Source organism: Nicotiana tabacum, chromosome 19 (assembly GCF_000715075.1).
Source record: "Nicotiana tabacum cultivar K326 chromosome 19, ASM71507v2, whole genome shotgun sequence".
Classification (NCBI taxonomy): Eukaryota; Viridiplantae; Streptophyta; class Magnoliopsida; order Solanales; family Solanaceae; genus Nicotiana; species Nicotiana tabacum.
The window spans coordinates 84,696,332-84,713,531 of record NC_134098.1 but is presented as its reverse complement, the minus strand read 5'-3'; the positions used below and the strand labels follow the sequence as shown (position 1 = coordinate 84,713,531).

At 41.5% G+C, this 17,200-nt stretch overlaps 1 non-coding gene across 1 annotated transcript; it reads left to right on the top strand.

Annotated features, from left to right (window-relative positions):
• Nucleotides 1-762: 762 nt before the first annotated feature.
• Nucleotides 763-869, top strand: LOC142173990 (small nucleolar RNA R71). The gene has a single exon (XR_012703354.1). It is a non-coding gene; the product is annotated as a small nucleolar RNA R71 (small nucleolar RNA).
• The last annotated feature ends 16,331 nt before the right edge of the window (nucleotides 870-17,200 follow it).

Below are 17,200 nucleotides of genomic sequence, written 5' to 3'. Positions count from 1 at the left end.
TGCCCACTTCTCAAAGTTACAACATTCATTGTTTCTTTGGAATTTCTTTCTGTATCAGCTGGAAGTGTTACTGGGGCTCTCTCAGACATTAGAGTAGCTAAGTGCACAACCTGTCTTTCCAAGCTTCGAAAAGATGTACCCAATTCTTTGATAGATGCATCGTGGGCATCAAGCCTCTCATCCGTCTTGATAATGAAGGTCTTCATAAGATCTTTTATGCTGGGTTGATTCGACTATAGAAGTTGATACTACTGCCTCTGCTGATTTTGAAAATCTGGATCTCCTTGTTCCTGGAATCTGGGGTTGTTTTGTTGCCATGCATTTTTAGTACCCCCAGGTAAACTCCATAAAACACCAGGGTGCCTCTGACCCATTGCATTAAAATTATAGTTTCCTATAGCATTCACTTCCTCAGTTGAGGCTTGACACTCATGAGTAGGGTGTCCTCTTCCACATATATCACAAGCTGTGTGGTGTACATTTTGCATCAAAGCTACAGTTAGCTTTCGTATTTCTTTAGCCATAGCATCAAGCTGTACTTGCGCAGATGTAATAGCATCAACTTGGTGAACACCAATTTATTTTCTTCTTTCCACACTATCAGAGGGCCACTGATTAGCATCTTTGGATAATTTATCAAGAATTGTAACTATCTCCTTTGGAGTCTTCTTCATAAAGAGGCCTCCAACTGCATTGCTCAATGTTCTACGCGAGGTCGGTGTCAATCCATCCCAAAAATCTTGGATTTGCATCCAGAGTTCAATTCCGCTATGTTGACACCTCCTAACTATCTCCTTAAACCTCTCTCATGCTTCAAAAACAATTTCATTCTCTTTCTGGCAGAAGTTATGGATTTTTCTTCTAAACTTGATCATCTTAGCTGAGGAGAAATATTTATCAAGAGGTTTTCTGGTCATTTCCTTTCATATTCTAATTGATCCATTTGGCAAGCTTCGAAGCCACTACTTTGCATCATCTTTAAGTGAAAAGGGGAATGCCCTTAAATACACTGCATCCTGTGACACCCCATTGTATTGAAAGGTGTTCATAATCTCCTCGAAGTCCATTAGATGCCTATTTGGATCTTCGTTCATATTCCCTCTGAAAATGCAGATGTTTTGGATGGTTTGAAGCAAACCTTGTTCAGCTCAAAATTATTGGATGCATGATAAGTAAGGATTTTGACTACTTATTTTCTCTCTTTTACTTTAGTTTTAGCTCAAAAATGCTTAAAGATATTCCCGAAAACTGATAAAATGTGCTTACTTACAGGAGCATTGAAAAAAGAGCCAAAACTATGAAATTCAACTCAAGAATGAGTATTTTTGGACAAGAACTAAAACCAAGCAAAAAGAGTAAAGTGCGGACCGCACAATATTGAGTGCGGCCGTAGACTATGAAGAACCTCTGACAGAATGCCTTTGCAAAGTCCGGACCGCACAATTATTGTGCGGCCGCAGAAGATGAGGTTCAGAGAGATGGAGTTCTGAGTCCACGAAGAAGTGCGGACCGCACTATTATTGTGCGGCCGTAGAACTCAAGAGTGCGGTTGCACTCAGAAATGTGAGGCCGCAGAAGATGAGATTCAGAGAGATGGAGTTCTGAGTCCATGAAGAAGTGTGAACCGCACTATTATTGTGCGGCCGCATAATTCAAAAGTGCGGCTGCACTTAAAAATATGCGGTCCGCGGAAGTCCCTCCAGTCATGCTCAAATTCAAGAGTGCGTCCACACTCAGAAATGTGAGGTCCGTAGAATCTGAAGACGTGCGGCCGCAGAAGTCCATCATGTCAAGCCCAGCTTCAAAGTGCGGACTGCACACAGAATTGTGCGGCTGCAAAACCTCTGCATGGGCAATTTTGTCGGATAATTTCAGTTGTGTATAAATAGTTCTTTTTGTCAAATTTAGGTTAAGTTTGAACTCTAGAAAGTAGATAGCCGTTTTTCCTTTACTGCTTTGGGAAATTTTGGATTAGTTTATTATTTTAACATTGGATTTTCATCCCTTTATCATCTATTATGAGGTTAATCTTATCTTCTTCCTTAGTTTCTTCATTTTTGCCTATGAGTAGCTAAATCTCTAGCTAGGGTTGTTACCCAACCCTAGTATGGGTACCTAATGGGTGTTTGATTTAGGGCTTGTTTAAGTTTGGGTGTATGATATTTAGCCTAGTTCTTGCTTGAATTTAGGAATTAATGGTTGCAAACATTGATTCATGCCTAATTGACTTAGTCTCTACTTGAGAAAGAGAGACTAAGTCTAGGAAAACTTGGCTAACAAGAAATTGGGGTGAACTCAAGAAATTGATAGCCCCAATTAAAGGGTTGAATCTAGAGATAGTAAGACCTGACTTGAGCATTTATCACTTGTTTTGTGCAATACCCATTTGGACTTGAGAAAGTCAAATTGGGCAAAATCACTCAAACTATCGAGAGGTATATAGTGGGTAATCACGTGTTGATTGCTATATTACACCCTGACCAACAAAATATGCCCTAAAGCCCACAACCCGTTAGGTAACCACCTAGGTGGAAGTCACATCCCTAGATCTTTTATAAACTTGAAAAACACCACCACCAAAAATATCGTTCTATAGCTTTACATTTACAAACAATAGCATAAATTTTAGAAGTAGAAAAAAATAACCAAGTATGTGGAAGTGCATTTTAGGCACGTCATACACCTAGTCTAAGTATATACCTAATCCAATATAAACTCTCTAATGAATCGACCCCGACTCAAAGTTGGGTAATTATAATTGCATCGACCGCTTCATAATCCCAATAAGTGGTGTGAATTTGGGCGATATCAAATTTTTGGCACAATTGCTGGGGAGCTAAAAACGGATTTAGCTATATATTTGGTTTTTTGTGTGACTTATCTTTTTTTCCTTCCGAGTTACTAACCTTTTTGTGAAACGATAGTAGGTAAAAAAATGGCTCTCAATAATGATCCTCTTGGAAACTTGCCTTTGGGGGAGGAAGTGGACGATGACCAAGGTGAAGAGGTTCCTCTTGAACCTCAAGAAAATAGGCGAGACCGACCGCCTCATGACAATATTCCCGTCCCTCCCCCATCTCCACCAAGAGCGGCTCCACACTAGGTGTTGACAAAGGAAGGATACGCAAGTGCCATAGTCTCGCCCCCGCATTAGGGCGGGCAACTTCCAAATCACCAATGTTATGCTCACATTGCTATAGCAACGGGGATTATTCACCGGGGCTCCGAGTCAAAATGCATACAAATACTTGAAGGGGTTTGTGGACACTTGCTGGGGGAGTAAACAGACCACTGTCTCCGAGGATGCTCTAAGGTTGAGGCTATTTCCCTTCTCTCTACGGGGGAAAGCCTTGGATTGGTTAGAAAGATTGCCAAACCATTCTATCCATACATGGGATGAATTGGCAGAAAAATTCATTGCCAAGTTCTTTTCTCCCGGGCATATGGCTACTCTTCGATACAAGATTCTAGCATTGAAGCAAGAACCCAATGAGCCTTTGCACGAGACTTGGGAGAGGTACCGTACTATGGTGAAAGAATGCCCGAATAATGACATGACTGAGGCTATGATTCAACAAACCTTCTACAAGGGGTCAATACTACCAATCAATGTGTGGTCAACGAACTTGCCGGTGAGAATTTCATGACAACACCATATGCCAAAGCTTGTGAGATTTTAGATGAAATGGCGGATACTTCATCGGCATGGCAAAGTAGAGCTAATGTTCCTCAATGTGATCCAAATGTGATTCACCCACACAAAGAATTGCATGATCATGGGCAAGCAATTGCCAAGTTGACCACAACAATGAATCAATTAGCCAAAGCTCAACTTCAACAAGTTCAAGATCCTAAGCAAGTAAATGCAATGGAAGGTGTCAACATGATGGTGAACAAGCGAAGGCAAAAAGGTCAACAAGTGCAAAACCGTGTGTAACAATTTGTGCAAGATGATAGTGGGTTTGACCAAGACGAATCATACAATGAGCAAGAGGAAGAAGTGCAATATGTGTACAACTACCAAGGGAAAAGAAACAACTCTCAAGGCCCGAATCAACAACAATGACGATCTCAAGGAAATCAAGGAAATTGGAACAATTAAAACCACCAAGGCAATTGGATTGGTGGTAACAACAATCAAGATAATTGTAACAATAACAATAATCAAGGCAATTGAAATAATCAAGACAACCAAGGCAATTGGGGTGGCAACAATCAAGAATATTGGGGAGGCAACAATCAAGGATATTGGGGAGGCAACAGCCAAGGGTCTTGGAATAATAACCAAGGGAATCAGGGGTCGGGCTTTCAAAGGCCCCCGATGTATCAACAACCAAGCAACCCACCTCCTTATCCGTCTCATGGTTATAGATCATCCAATAATGAGACGGGACGAATTGAAAATATGTTCAAACAAATGATGGAGAAAAATTCCTACTTTGATGCTCAACTAGCCTCTCACAACACTTCAATCCGTAATTTGGAGGTTCAATTAGGGCAAATCTTACAAGCTTTAAACACTCGTCCTAAGGGGGCACTACCTAGTGACACAGTGGTAAACCCGAAGGGTGGGAATAATACGGGACAAGCCATAGCCGTAACCACAAGGAGTGGAAAAGGTGGGGAGGCAACAACCTCAAACCAAAGAAGAATTGTGGATGATGATTTAGTGATTCATGAAGATGAAATTCAAAGCAATATGGTTCAAGTTAATGATGAAGTGAGAATTGATATTGATGAAAATATGGAGGAGACTCAAGAAGAAGTAAACCCATCTAGGGAACATTGATTGACATACCGGAATCGATAGTGCCAAAGGCCAAGGCACCAATGCCAAGGCCTCCTCCTCCATACCCTCAAAAGCTCACCAAGAAAAATAGCGAGAACCAATTCAAGAAGTTTATTGACATGATGAAGAGCTTATCTATTAATGTGCCATTGGTTGAGGCGTTGGAACAAATGCCCGGTTATGCAAAGTTCATGAAAGATTTGGTGACAAATAAAAGATCAATGAATTGTGAAACTATCAAGATGACACATCAAGTGAGTGCTATTGTGCACTCAATGGCTCCGAAATTGGAAGAACGCGGCGCTTTCACAATCCCTTGTACTATTGGGAGCACCAACTTTGTCAAAGTTCTATGTGATCTAGGGGCGAGTATAACCTTGATTCCCTACTCGGTGTTCAAAACTTTGGGAATTGGGCAACTAAGACCCACATCTATGAGGTTACAAATGGCAGATCGTACTATGAAGAGACCATTGGGTATTATTGATGATGTGTTGGTTCATGTTGATAAGTTCATCCTCCCGGCAGACTTTGTGATTCTTGATTGCGAAGTGGACTATGAGGTGCCTATTATCTTGGGTAGACTTTTCCTTGCTACAGGGAAGGCTCTTGTTGATGTGAAAGCCGGTGAGCTTATCTTCCGGGTGGGCAATGACAAGGTGGTTTTCCATGTATGCAAATCTATGAGGCAACTGAATAGCAATGAAGTTTGTTCATTTGTGGACTTAGTGACCGAGGTGATTGTTGATGATGCTAGTGCCATGATGAATGTTGATGATACTTTGGAAGCCGTATTGCTTAATCATGATGATGATGAGAAGGAAGGCTATGTGGAATGTGTAAATCCATTGCAAGGAATGGGGTCGTACACTTATGAACCTCGAAAATTATCCTTAGAACTTAAGAACCGGAAGACTCCTCCAACAAAGCCCTCAATCGAGGAGCCTCCCACTTTGGAGTTAAAGCCATTGCCTCCACATCTCAGGTATGACTTCCTTGGGCCATATTCTACTTTACCGGTTATTCTTTTCTCTTGTTAGACTAACGTGCAGGTAGACTCTACTTTGGCGGTGCTACAAAAGAGGAAGAAAGCTATAGGATGGACACTAGCGGACATTCGGGGTATAAGCCCCGCCTTTTGCATGCACAAGATTATTTTGGAGGAGGATGCCAAACCCTCCGTTGAACATCAAAGAAGATTAAATGAAGCAATGCAAGAGGTGGTGAAGAAGGAGATCATAAAATGGTTGGATGACGGGGTTGTTTACCCCATTTTCGATAACTCGTGGACCTCTCCGGTGCAATGTGTCCCAAAGAAAGGGGGCATGACTGTGATCACAAATGACAAGAATGAGTTGATCCCCACAAGAACTGTGACCGGGTGGAGAGTGTCTATGGACTATCGGAAGATCAACAAAGTCACTCGAAAAGATCATTTCTCACTCCCATTCCTTGATCAAATGCTTGATAGGTTGGCCGGTCGAGCTTTCTATTGTTTCCTTGATGGATATTCCAGCTACAATCAAATTCTTATTGCTCCGGAGGACCAAGAGAAGACTACTTTCACTTGTCCCTATGGTACTTTTGCATTCTCGCGAATGCCATTTGGGTTATGCAATGCACCGACAACTTTTCAACGGTGTATGATGGCCATCTTCACCAACATGGTGGGGGATTTTCTTGAGGTCTTCATGGATGAATTTTCCGTGGTCGGAAATTCTTTTGATGATTGCTTGAACAACTTGGATAAGGTCTTGGCAAGATGTGAGGAGACAACTTGGTTTTGAATTGGGAGAAATGTCACTTCATGGTCGAGTAAGGCATTGTCCTCGGCCATAAAATTTCAAAGCATGGTATTGAAGTCGACCAGGCCAAAATAGAGGTGATCTCAAAGCTCCCACCCCTACATCCGTGAAGGGAGTGATCAGCTTCTTGGGTCATGCGGGGTTCTATCGCTGATTCATCAAGGATTTTTCCAAAGTGGTGAACCCCTTGTGTAAACTGTTGGAGAAGGATGCCAAGTTCCATTTCAACGAGGATTGTATGAAGGCATTTGAATTGCTCAAGTTCAAATTGACTACTACTCCAATTATCACCGCACCAGATTGGAGCTTGCTTTTCGAGCTTATGTGTGATGCAAGTGATGCGGCGGTTAGAGCAATTTTGGGGCAACGTATCAACAAAATCTTCCTTCCGGTCTACTATGCTAGCAAGACCATGAATGATGCCTAAGTCAACTACACAATGACCGAAAAAGAGCTACTTGCTATTGTCTTTGCTATGGAGAAGTTCCGCCCGTATTTGATGGGTACAAAGGTGATTGTCCACACCGATCATACGACGCTTTGATACTTAATGAGCAAAAAGGATTCAAAGGCAAGGTTAATGCGGTGGGTGCTTCTATTTCAATAGTTTGATCTAGAGATTCAAGACCACAATGGTAGTGAAAACCAAGTGGCGGACCACTTGCCTCGTTTGGAGGAGGATGGGAGGCCATATGATGGCCTTGAGATAAATGATTCCTTCCCCGACGAGCAACTTCTAGCCATTTCAATGACCGGGATGCCATGGTTTGCCGACTTAGCAAATTATCTTATGAGTGGTATTGTACCGAATGAGTTCTCTTCAAACCAAAGGAAGAAGCTCAAACGGGATTGCCTTGACTATTATTGGGATGAGCCGTATCTCTTCCGAATTTGTACCGATGTGTACAGGAGGAAGAACAAGAGGAAATTCTTGAGGCTTGCCACTCTTCACCATATGGTGGTCACCATGGTGGATCTAGAATGGCAACAAAAGTATTGAGTTGTGGATTCTATTGGCCTACTCTTTACAAGGACGCTAGCAATCTCGTCAAGCGTTGTGATGAATGTCAAAGGGCCGATGGGATTTCTAAGAAAAATGAGATGCCCCTCACCACCATATTGGAGATTGACATTTTTGACGTGTGGGGCATTGATTTCATTGGTCCGTTCGTGAGCTCTTGTGGGAACACTTCAATTTTGGTAACTGTGGATTATGTGTCAAAGTGGGTTAAAGCCGTGGTTTTACCCAACAATGAAGCTCAAAGTGTGGTGGCATTTTTGAAAAAGAACATCTTCACAAGACTCGGTACTCTAAGGGCCATTATTAGTGATGGAGGATCACACTTTTGCAACAAAGCTTTTGATACCTTACTCACCAAGTATGTTGTCACTCACAAAGTCTCGACTCCCTATCATTCTCAAGCAAGCGGGAAAGTGGAAGTCTCCAACCGGGAGATCAAGAGTATTTTGTCAAAGACAGTGAATGCCAACCGGACGGATTGGTCATAGAAACTTGATGATGCTCTTTGGGCTTATAGGACGGCTTACAAAACACCGATTGGTATGTCTCTATACCGGTTAGTGTTCGGGAAAGCTTGTCACCTTCCGGTGGAACTTGAGCACAAGGATATGTGGGCATTGAAGAAGCTTAATCTTGAATGGGATGTCGCCACCAACTTAAGGGTAGCACAATTGAATGAGCTTGATGAATTCCGGTACCATGCTTATACAAGTTCATCCTTATATAAGGACAAGATGAAGTACCTCCACGACAAGTACATCCGGAATAAGGAGTTAAAAGAAGGTGATCTTGTGTTATTGTTCAATTCTCGGTTACGAATATTCCCGAAAAAGTTGAAATCTAAGTGGAGTGGTCCGTTCGAGGTTGTGAATGTGACACTCTTTGGTGCATTAGACTTGAAGAACAAAAATGATGAAGTGTTTAGAGTCAATGGTCACCGGGTAAAGCATTATCTTGGCAAAGTTGATGATGGTCAAGTCGTGGCGTTAATTCATTTCAAGTGATTGATGGTAATCTGCGTCGTGCCGCGACGTTAAATCAAGCGCTTCTTGGGAGGCAACCCATGTTTCTTTTTATTTTTTATTTTCTTCTTTTTTAGATAGGTTTTGTATTAAGCTATCTGGTTTTGAAGTGAATTGCAGGAATGAGTGCGCATTGCAGGTACTGTGTTCGAAAAAATTGGCCAAGTGTTGAAAAAATACGGACCGCACATCTATTGTGTGGACCGCATAATTTTGTATGACATAACATAGAAGGATAAGAATTGTGCGGCCCAAAACTCCAAATCTCTGAAGTTTTGAATTGTAGAGAAAAGGTCATTCTGTGGCCGCACACAAAATTGTGAGGACCGCACAAATTTATGCGACCGCACTCACTTTTGTGCGGACCGCAGAACTTCGGCAAGGTTCAGGTAAAGAGTTTGCGGCCGCACTCACTTTCGTGCAGACCGAAGAACTTCAGCAAGGTTCAGGTAAAGAGTCTACGGCCGCACTCACTTTTGAGCGGACCGCAGAACTTCAGGAAGGTTCAGGTAAAGAGTGCGGACTGCACTCAAAATTGTGCGACCGCACTCAGCTTCAATTTTGACAGACTTTGGTCAACCTATAAATAGGATTTCATAGCACTATTCACAACTTTACACACTCTGAACTTTTGAGACCTAAGCAAGCACAGTGCACACAAAGTACCTCACAATCCACATTCATTTCATCAGTGTAGATTCTTACCTGCATCCTTCATCACTTATGTTCAATTCATGTTTAGATTTTTCAATTTTTTTTACTTTTTGTTCTTAATTAGTATAGTTATTTTTAGGCCTAAAATGTCAAATATTCTTCATGTGTGCTTGAAATTGTCTGGGTAATTTCATGTGTGCTCATTGGGGACTGAGTAGATCATTCATCATGTTTAATTTGCAAATATCATGTTTAAATTGTGCAAAAATTGCAAAACCTAAGTCATTGCCGTTTTATTTTTGATTGTGCGGCCACACACAAAATTGTGCGGTCTGCAGATCTTGAGTTAGGGCAAAATATGATACATGAAAAATGCGGACCACACTCACAATTGTGCGGTCCGCACTCAAAATTGTGCGGTCTGCACTTCAGCATGTGCGACCGCACTTTGTAATTGTGCGGTTCGCATAAGGCAATCTGCGGCCGCATTCAATATTGTGTGGTCCGCACTGTCTCTTTTGTACACTGATTTCCTATAACTATTAACATGCTTCTGAACTTTTACTAACTTATGTGCTTTATATTGCAAACAATGGTTCGATCACGAGGCAGCGGTGATATATCTACAGGGAGGGGTGAACCCTCCCGAGTCCGAGGAAAGGGCACTCAACTTCTGGGAGTGCAATCAAAAGCAATAGCCAAAAAGCCGACCACTGGGAGAGGTAGGTCCACAAAGCCCTCATAATCAATCTCGTATGTCCCGTCTAGGGAAGCCTCCGAGGGTCACTCAGTGGAGGTACCGCCTGAGGCCCAGTCCCAACCACCACAATTCACTAGGATATACCAACTGCGTAACGAACCCTCCACCATAGCAAGTTCTTCTGAGGGTTCTGATGTTGGCAGCCAGGGTTGAGAGCCCCCCTATACACACATACTCCCCCTGCACCAGTTGCAGTAGATGATGATGATATTCCTGATGATGGTAGGGGAGGTGACACTAGAGTGGGCGGCCTAGAGAGGTCGAAGAAGAAGGAAATATGGGAAGATAGGTTCGTGAGTTTGACTGGCTTCACAAAGTTTAGAGAGTGGTGTCCCGAGAGATCGCTCACACTTGAGCGACAATTCTTGCTGAATAATTTGGATAAATACAATCCAAATGTCCTTAAAGCAGTTCAGGGAGCGCAAGGGGTGGATGCGGTTCACCCAGAGTGTTATGGATGCCAAAAAACACTTGGTATGGGAGTTTTATGCCAATGTGGCACACATCAAGAAGGGTACCAAAGTGACCAAAGTGAGAAATTTGAAAGTCAGATTCGACCCAAGCACTCTGAACACTTACATGGGATTCGAGGAGGTAGAGGAAAGCCAGTACTTGGAGAAGCTTGCTATGTGTGATGCAGCTCGCCCTTGGTTTGCAAAGATTTTGCTCCTCTAGGACCACCACCACCGTGGATCACAGCAGGGGTTCCCAGTGCACGGGCCACCCTCAACTTTAAAGCAAAGGGGTGGCAAACTTTTGTGTGCAGCCGTATTGACCTAAGCCAGAATGAGAACAATCTTCTGATTCCCCGAGCAGTTTTGGTGGCATCTATCATGGCCAGGTACCCAATCAATATGGGTGCCATCATGTCGGCCAACATGTCAGTGGTTGTCCGGAAAGGTGAAAGCTCCTACGGATATCCCAACACCCTAACAGAATATCTCACGGATGCAAAGGTGGAGCCGAGGAGTTTTGATACAAAAGTGCGAGCCAAGAAGCCCTTCTCGTGGTAGTCCTTGCAAGGTCCGGGAAACCCAAAGTTCAAGGGTAAGGCAACTGCCACTGTTGGCCAGTCTGATGAGCCATCGGTGGTGGTTACAGATTCTGCTGTTGAGCCATCTACAGCTCCCATGCCTTCCACAACGGCCGATCCTTCCATCGAGACAGCTGACATGCCAACACCTTCATCTTCTAGACCATCAGCATCAGTACTAGTGCCTGCCTCATCCACATATCCACTCACTGCGCTGCGAGTCTCTCAGATATTAGCGAGTCTCAACAACTAGATGCAAACAGCTACTTCAAAGCTGTCTGACATATCCAGTGTTGTTGCAGCACAGTCTTCTACACCAGCAGCACCACAGGTTCCTCCGTCAGTGAAGGAAACATTGAAGAAGATCATGGACAACGAGAAGACCATTATGGATACACTGGTAGCACATATGGGAGCTATTGAGGAGTTAGGCAAACAGGTGAAGAAGATGAGGAAATCCCAGGCCTCGAAGAAATCAGTGGAGAGATTGAGAAAGGAGGTGACAAAGATTGCAACAGCTAGTGATTTACCATTTGACCTACTGATGGAGACAGATCCATCAGTACCAGTAGACCCAGCAGCACTATCAGCAGAGGCACCAGCTGGCCAGTCTGACGAGCCAGACCTTGCTGCCCATACTGCCGAGCAGGTACTTCAGATGTTCACCAATCCCGTTGTTCCCCGAGCAGAGGATGATGAGATCCAATTGGAGGAGCCTGAGGGTGGTGATGTTGCCATGCACCCTGAGACCACATAGGGAGTTTTCTTTACTCTCTACCCTCCCTTATTTTGATTTTGCTAAGCATTGAGGACAATGCTTATTTTTATTTAGGGGGGTTGGTCTATTTTGGTGGGTTTGATTTGATGACATTGGCCTGTAATAACCTTAATACTATTTTTCTTTTATCTTTATTTTCTCTTTCATTATGTATATATTCCTCACTCTCTTTTGATGGATATATTCTATTCCTCTCGGTTTGTATATTCATTTGTCTTACTTTCAGTAGCTTATTTCATAGCTTCTTTATTTTGTTTTCTTAGTAGTTTAGCTTCTTATTTATGTTAATAGCTTCTTTTTGATTTGACAACTTCTTCTTTTGTATGTTTAAGTGAGTAATAAGCCTTTGGTTTTCTTAATGCCACGGTTCTTTCCAAAGGTGGGTTTTGTGTGAACCGGGTGGCTCTTCCCAACGATGGATGGCGTGACAATATTCTTAAGGGATGGAGTCCGTTTTTGATGTTTAGGTAGAAACAATAGTGTTAATGAATAAAAAAAGGGTCAAGCATGCTTCACTTGGTACCAACACACTTAACTACACGCTTATGGTTAAAAATAAACTTTTGGAAAGAAATGGCTCTAGTTAGTGACCTTGTGACTCTTGTGTTGACTTAGGCAATCATCGGGTGGTTTAGTTGAACCACTAGTGATCTTCAATCTTGAATACGGTTGTTGTGGGCCCTCGACTCTATTCTCTTTAACAATTCGGTTGTGTGAGAGGTGAGATATTTTTTTACAAGTCCAAGTACCTGTGCGACTGGTCTAGAACTTGCCCCGAATGTGTTTCTAGGCGAAATTCTAAGTTTGCTTGGCTTGAGAAGTGATTGTAGGCTATCCTTGACCCGTTTTGAAACCTTCCATGGCCCACCAATGATGTTATCCTTAGTCAACACTTTTGAGCCTAAAGCCTTTTTCATTCGATAATCATGTTACAAGCCTTTACCCATTTTATAGTGACCCTCTCTTGGCACCCGAACTTTCCTTAGTACCCATGAGTAACAAATGGCGAAAACATAAGTTTAGGGGAGAGATGGGGAATTTGAAAGTGGTATCAAGGCATAAGAAGAGAAATAAATAAAGAAAAGGAAAGGCAAAGAAAAAGAAAGAAAGAACAAAAGAAAAACATAAAAAGAAAGTGAATAATTTGAAGGGTTGAAAGGATTCAAAAGAAAGCAAAAGTGCAAAGCATGGAGAAAATAAATAAGGAGAATATGAATATCATGACCAAGAAAGAGTGATGTCAAGTCTCTCTAGTTCCCCTAAGAAAAAAAAATGACTCAAAGAGTCAACAAAGTATGAGCACAAAAGAGGAAATGGAGTGCTAAAAGAAAGATGAACCCGTTCTATTCCAACATTTCCCCCCTTAGTCCAAAAGCCTTCATTACATGCCGAAAAATCCCTACGTGATTTAAAGCTGAGTGAGTTTACATTAGTGGTGATCTACATGAGGGGAAAGCATATGGTACTTAGAGCCATACTTGTGACATTCTTTTGAGAGTGATGAGCGAACCTTTCACGAATCATTGAATTGAGTGCTGCATTCTTGAGTGAGATGAGCTTATGGAGAGTATAGGAGGAGGAGTTTGGGATCCACAGTGACCTACATGAAAGTGCGAACTTCCTTGATGAGTAAAGTCAACTCTTGATGCTCAAGTGTCACATTAGAGCTATTTGTGCTTTAACATTCAAAACATGGCCTTGTTGATAATTCATGAGTGTGTGGGTAATTGTTGGTCCCAATTAATGTGTGTTTGATGCAACTTAGGCCAACTGAAATAGCTCTTTTCTTGTGGAGGTGGGAATTACCTTATTTGCTTGAGGACAAGTAAAAGTTTAAGTTTGGGGGAGTTGATAAGTAGGAATTTTGACTACTTATTTGTACTCTTTTACTTTAGTTTTAGCTCAAAAATGCTTAAAGATATTCCCGAAAACTGATAAAATGTGCTTACTTGCAGGAGCATTAGAAAAAGAGCCAAAACGATGAAATTCAACTCAAGAAGGAGTATTTTTGGACAAGGACTAAAACCAAGTAAAAATAGCAAAGTGCGGACCGCACAATATTGAGTGCGACCGAAGACTATGAAGAACCTCTGACAGAATGACTTTGCAAAGTGCGGACCGCACAATTATTGTGCGGCCACAGAAGATGAGGTTCAGAGATATGGAGTTCTGAGTCCATGAAGAAGTACGGACCGCACTATTAATGTGCGGCCGCAGAACTCAAGAGTGCGACTGCACTCAAAAATGTGCGACCGCAGAAGATGAGGTTCAGAGAGATGGATTTCTGAGTCCATGAAAAAATGCGGACCGCACTATTATTATGTGGCCACAGAATTCAAAAGTGCGGTTGCACTCAGAAATGTGCGGTCTGCATAAGTCCCTTTTGTCAAGCTCAAATTCAAGAGTGTGGCCGCACTCAGAAATGTGCAGTCCGCAGAATCTGAAGACGTGCGGTCGCAGAACCTCCGCAGGGGTAATTTTGTCCGATAATTTCAACTATGTATAAATAGTTCTTTTTATCAAATTTAGGTTAAGTTTGAACTCTAGAAAGTAGATAGCCATTTATCCTTTACTGCTTTGGGAAATTTTGTATTAGTTTATCATTTAACATTGGATTTTCATCCCTTTATCATCTATTATGAGTTTAATCTTATCTTCTTCCTTAGTTTCTTTATTTTTGCCTATGAGTAGCTAAATCTCTAGCTAGGGTTGTGACCCAACCCTAGTGTGGGTATCTAATGGGTGTTTGATTTAGGGCTTGCTTATGGTTGGGTGTATGATATTTAGCCTAGTTCTTGCTTGAATTTAGAAATTAATGGTTGCAAGTATTGATTCATGCCTAATTATCTTAGTCTCTACTTGAGAAAGAGAGACTAAGTCTAAGAAAACTTGGCTAACAAGAAATTGGGTTGAACTCAAGAAATTGATAGTCCCAATTAAAGGGTTGAATCTAGAGATAGTAAGATCCGACTTGAGCATTTATCACTTGTTTTGTGCAATACCTATTTGGACTTGAGAAAGCCAAATTGGGCAAAATCACTCAAACTACCGAGAGGTATAGAGTGGGTAATCACGTGTTGATTGCTATATTATACCCCAACCAATAAAACCTAAAGCCCACAACCCGTTAGGTAACACCTAGGTAGAAGTCACAGCCCTAGATCTTTTATAAACTTGAAAAACAACAACACCAAAAATATCGTTCTATAGCTTTACATTTATAAACAATAGCATAAATTTTAGAAATAGAAAGAGACAACTAAGTATGTGGAAGTGCATTCTAAGCACATCATACACCTAGTCTAAGTATATACCTAATCCAATATAAGCTCTCTGAGGAATCGACCCCGACTCAAAGTTGGGTAATTATAATTGTATTGAACGCTTCACAATCACAATCAGTGGTGTGAATTTGGGCGACATCAATGCACTTGGAGGTGGTCTAACACTTGACAATCCTTGACTGTAGACTGGTCTGGCGTAATCAGTCAATGCTCTACCAAGGCTTGGTACTGCATTCTCGCACTAGTCTTTAATCAAGTATCTATTTAGATTGAATCTTCGACCCTTATTGTCTTCAACAAATTCCTAAACAGCTCTATGGGCTGCCTCTACCTCATTGTCATCGTTATTAGCCATGTGTTCTTGGGTTGAAGGTTGGCCCAAGAACCTTACAGTGAACTCTTTCTCCTTCCTCAGTTGACACATGTGTTTTTCCAAGTCTGGGTTGTAAGGTGTTCCTTCTTTACAAGAAGATTGTGTTATGCACTACGGACTTAACTTGTTGCCCTGAACACGGAGGAGAAACACGTGAAGAACAAAATAAATTTAAGAATAAAAATAAATTCTTGAATTAACACTACAAACTATTTCAAACACTATTGATTTCCAATCCCCGGCAACAGCGCCATTTTACGAGCGCAAAACACACACTTAAATTATGCTCGCTAGTCAAAGATAGTATAGTATGATATCGTCTCCACATGGATTGGATTTAAACAATATTCTCGTAGTTTGTAGATAGATCGCTATCTAGGAGGATCGACAATGGAGATTTATATAATTAATAATCTAAAATCTACAACTATTGACTAATAACAATTGCAACAAAGGTAAGCAAGGAAGTTATCAATGGGAGAAAATATGGGTTGATAGGATAGGTGAAAGATAATAGTTTGGGATCTAACTACCCCAACCAACGAAACCTAAAGCCCACAACCCGTTAGGTAACACCTAGGTAGAAGTCACAGCCCTAGATCTTTTATAAACTTGAAAAACAACAACACCAAAAATATCATTTTATAGCTTTACATTTATAAACAATAGCATAAATTTTAGAAATAGAAAGAGACAACCAAGTATGTGGAAGTGCATTCTAAGCACATCATACACCTAGTCTAAGTATATACCTAATCCAATATAAGCTCTCTGAGGAATCGACCCCGACTCAAAGTTGGGTAATTATAATTGTATTGACCGCTTCACAATCACAATCAGTGGTGTGAATTTGGGCGACATCAATGCACTTGGAGGTGGTCTAACACTTGACAATCCTTAATTGTAGACTGGTCTGGCGTAATCATTCAATGCTCTACCAAGGCTTGGTACCGCATTCTCGCACTAGTCTTTAATCAAGTATCTATTTAGATTGAATCTTCAACCCTTATTGTCTTCAACAGTTTCCTAAACAGCTCTATGGGCTGCCTCTACCTCATTGTCATCGTTATTAGCCATGTGTTCTTGGGTTGAAGGTTGGCCCAAGAACCTTATAGTGAACTCTTTCTCCTTCCTCAGTTGCCACATGTGTTTTTCCAAGTCTGGGTTGTAAGGTGTTACTTCTTTACAAGAAGATTGTGTTATGCACTACGGACTTAACTTGTTGCCCTGAACACGGAGGAGAAACACGTGAAGAACAAAATAAAAGTAATAATAAAGATAAATTCTTGAATTAACACTACAAACTATTTTAAACACTATTGATTGCCAATCCCCGGCAACGGCGCCATTTTACGAGCACAAAACACACACTTAAATTGTGCTCACTAGTCAAAGATAGTATAGTATGATATCGTCTCCACATGGATTGGATTTAAATAATATTCTCGTAGTTTGTAGCTAGATTGCTATCTAGGAGGATCGACAATGGAGATTTATATAATTAATAATCTAAAATCTACAACTATTGACTAATAACAATTACAACAAAGGTAAGCAAGGAAGTTATCAATGGGAGAAAATATGGGTTGATAGGATAGGTGAAAGATAATAGTTTGGGATCTAACTACCCCAACCAACGAAACCTAAAGCCCACAACCCGTTAGGTAACACCTAGGTAGAA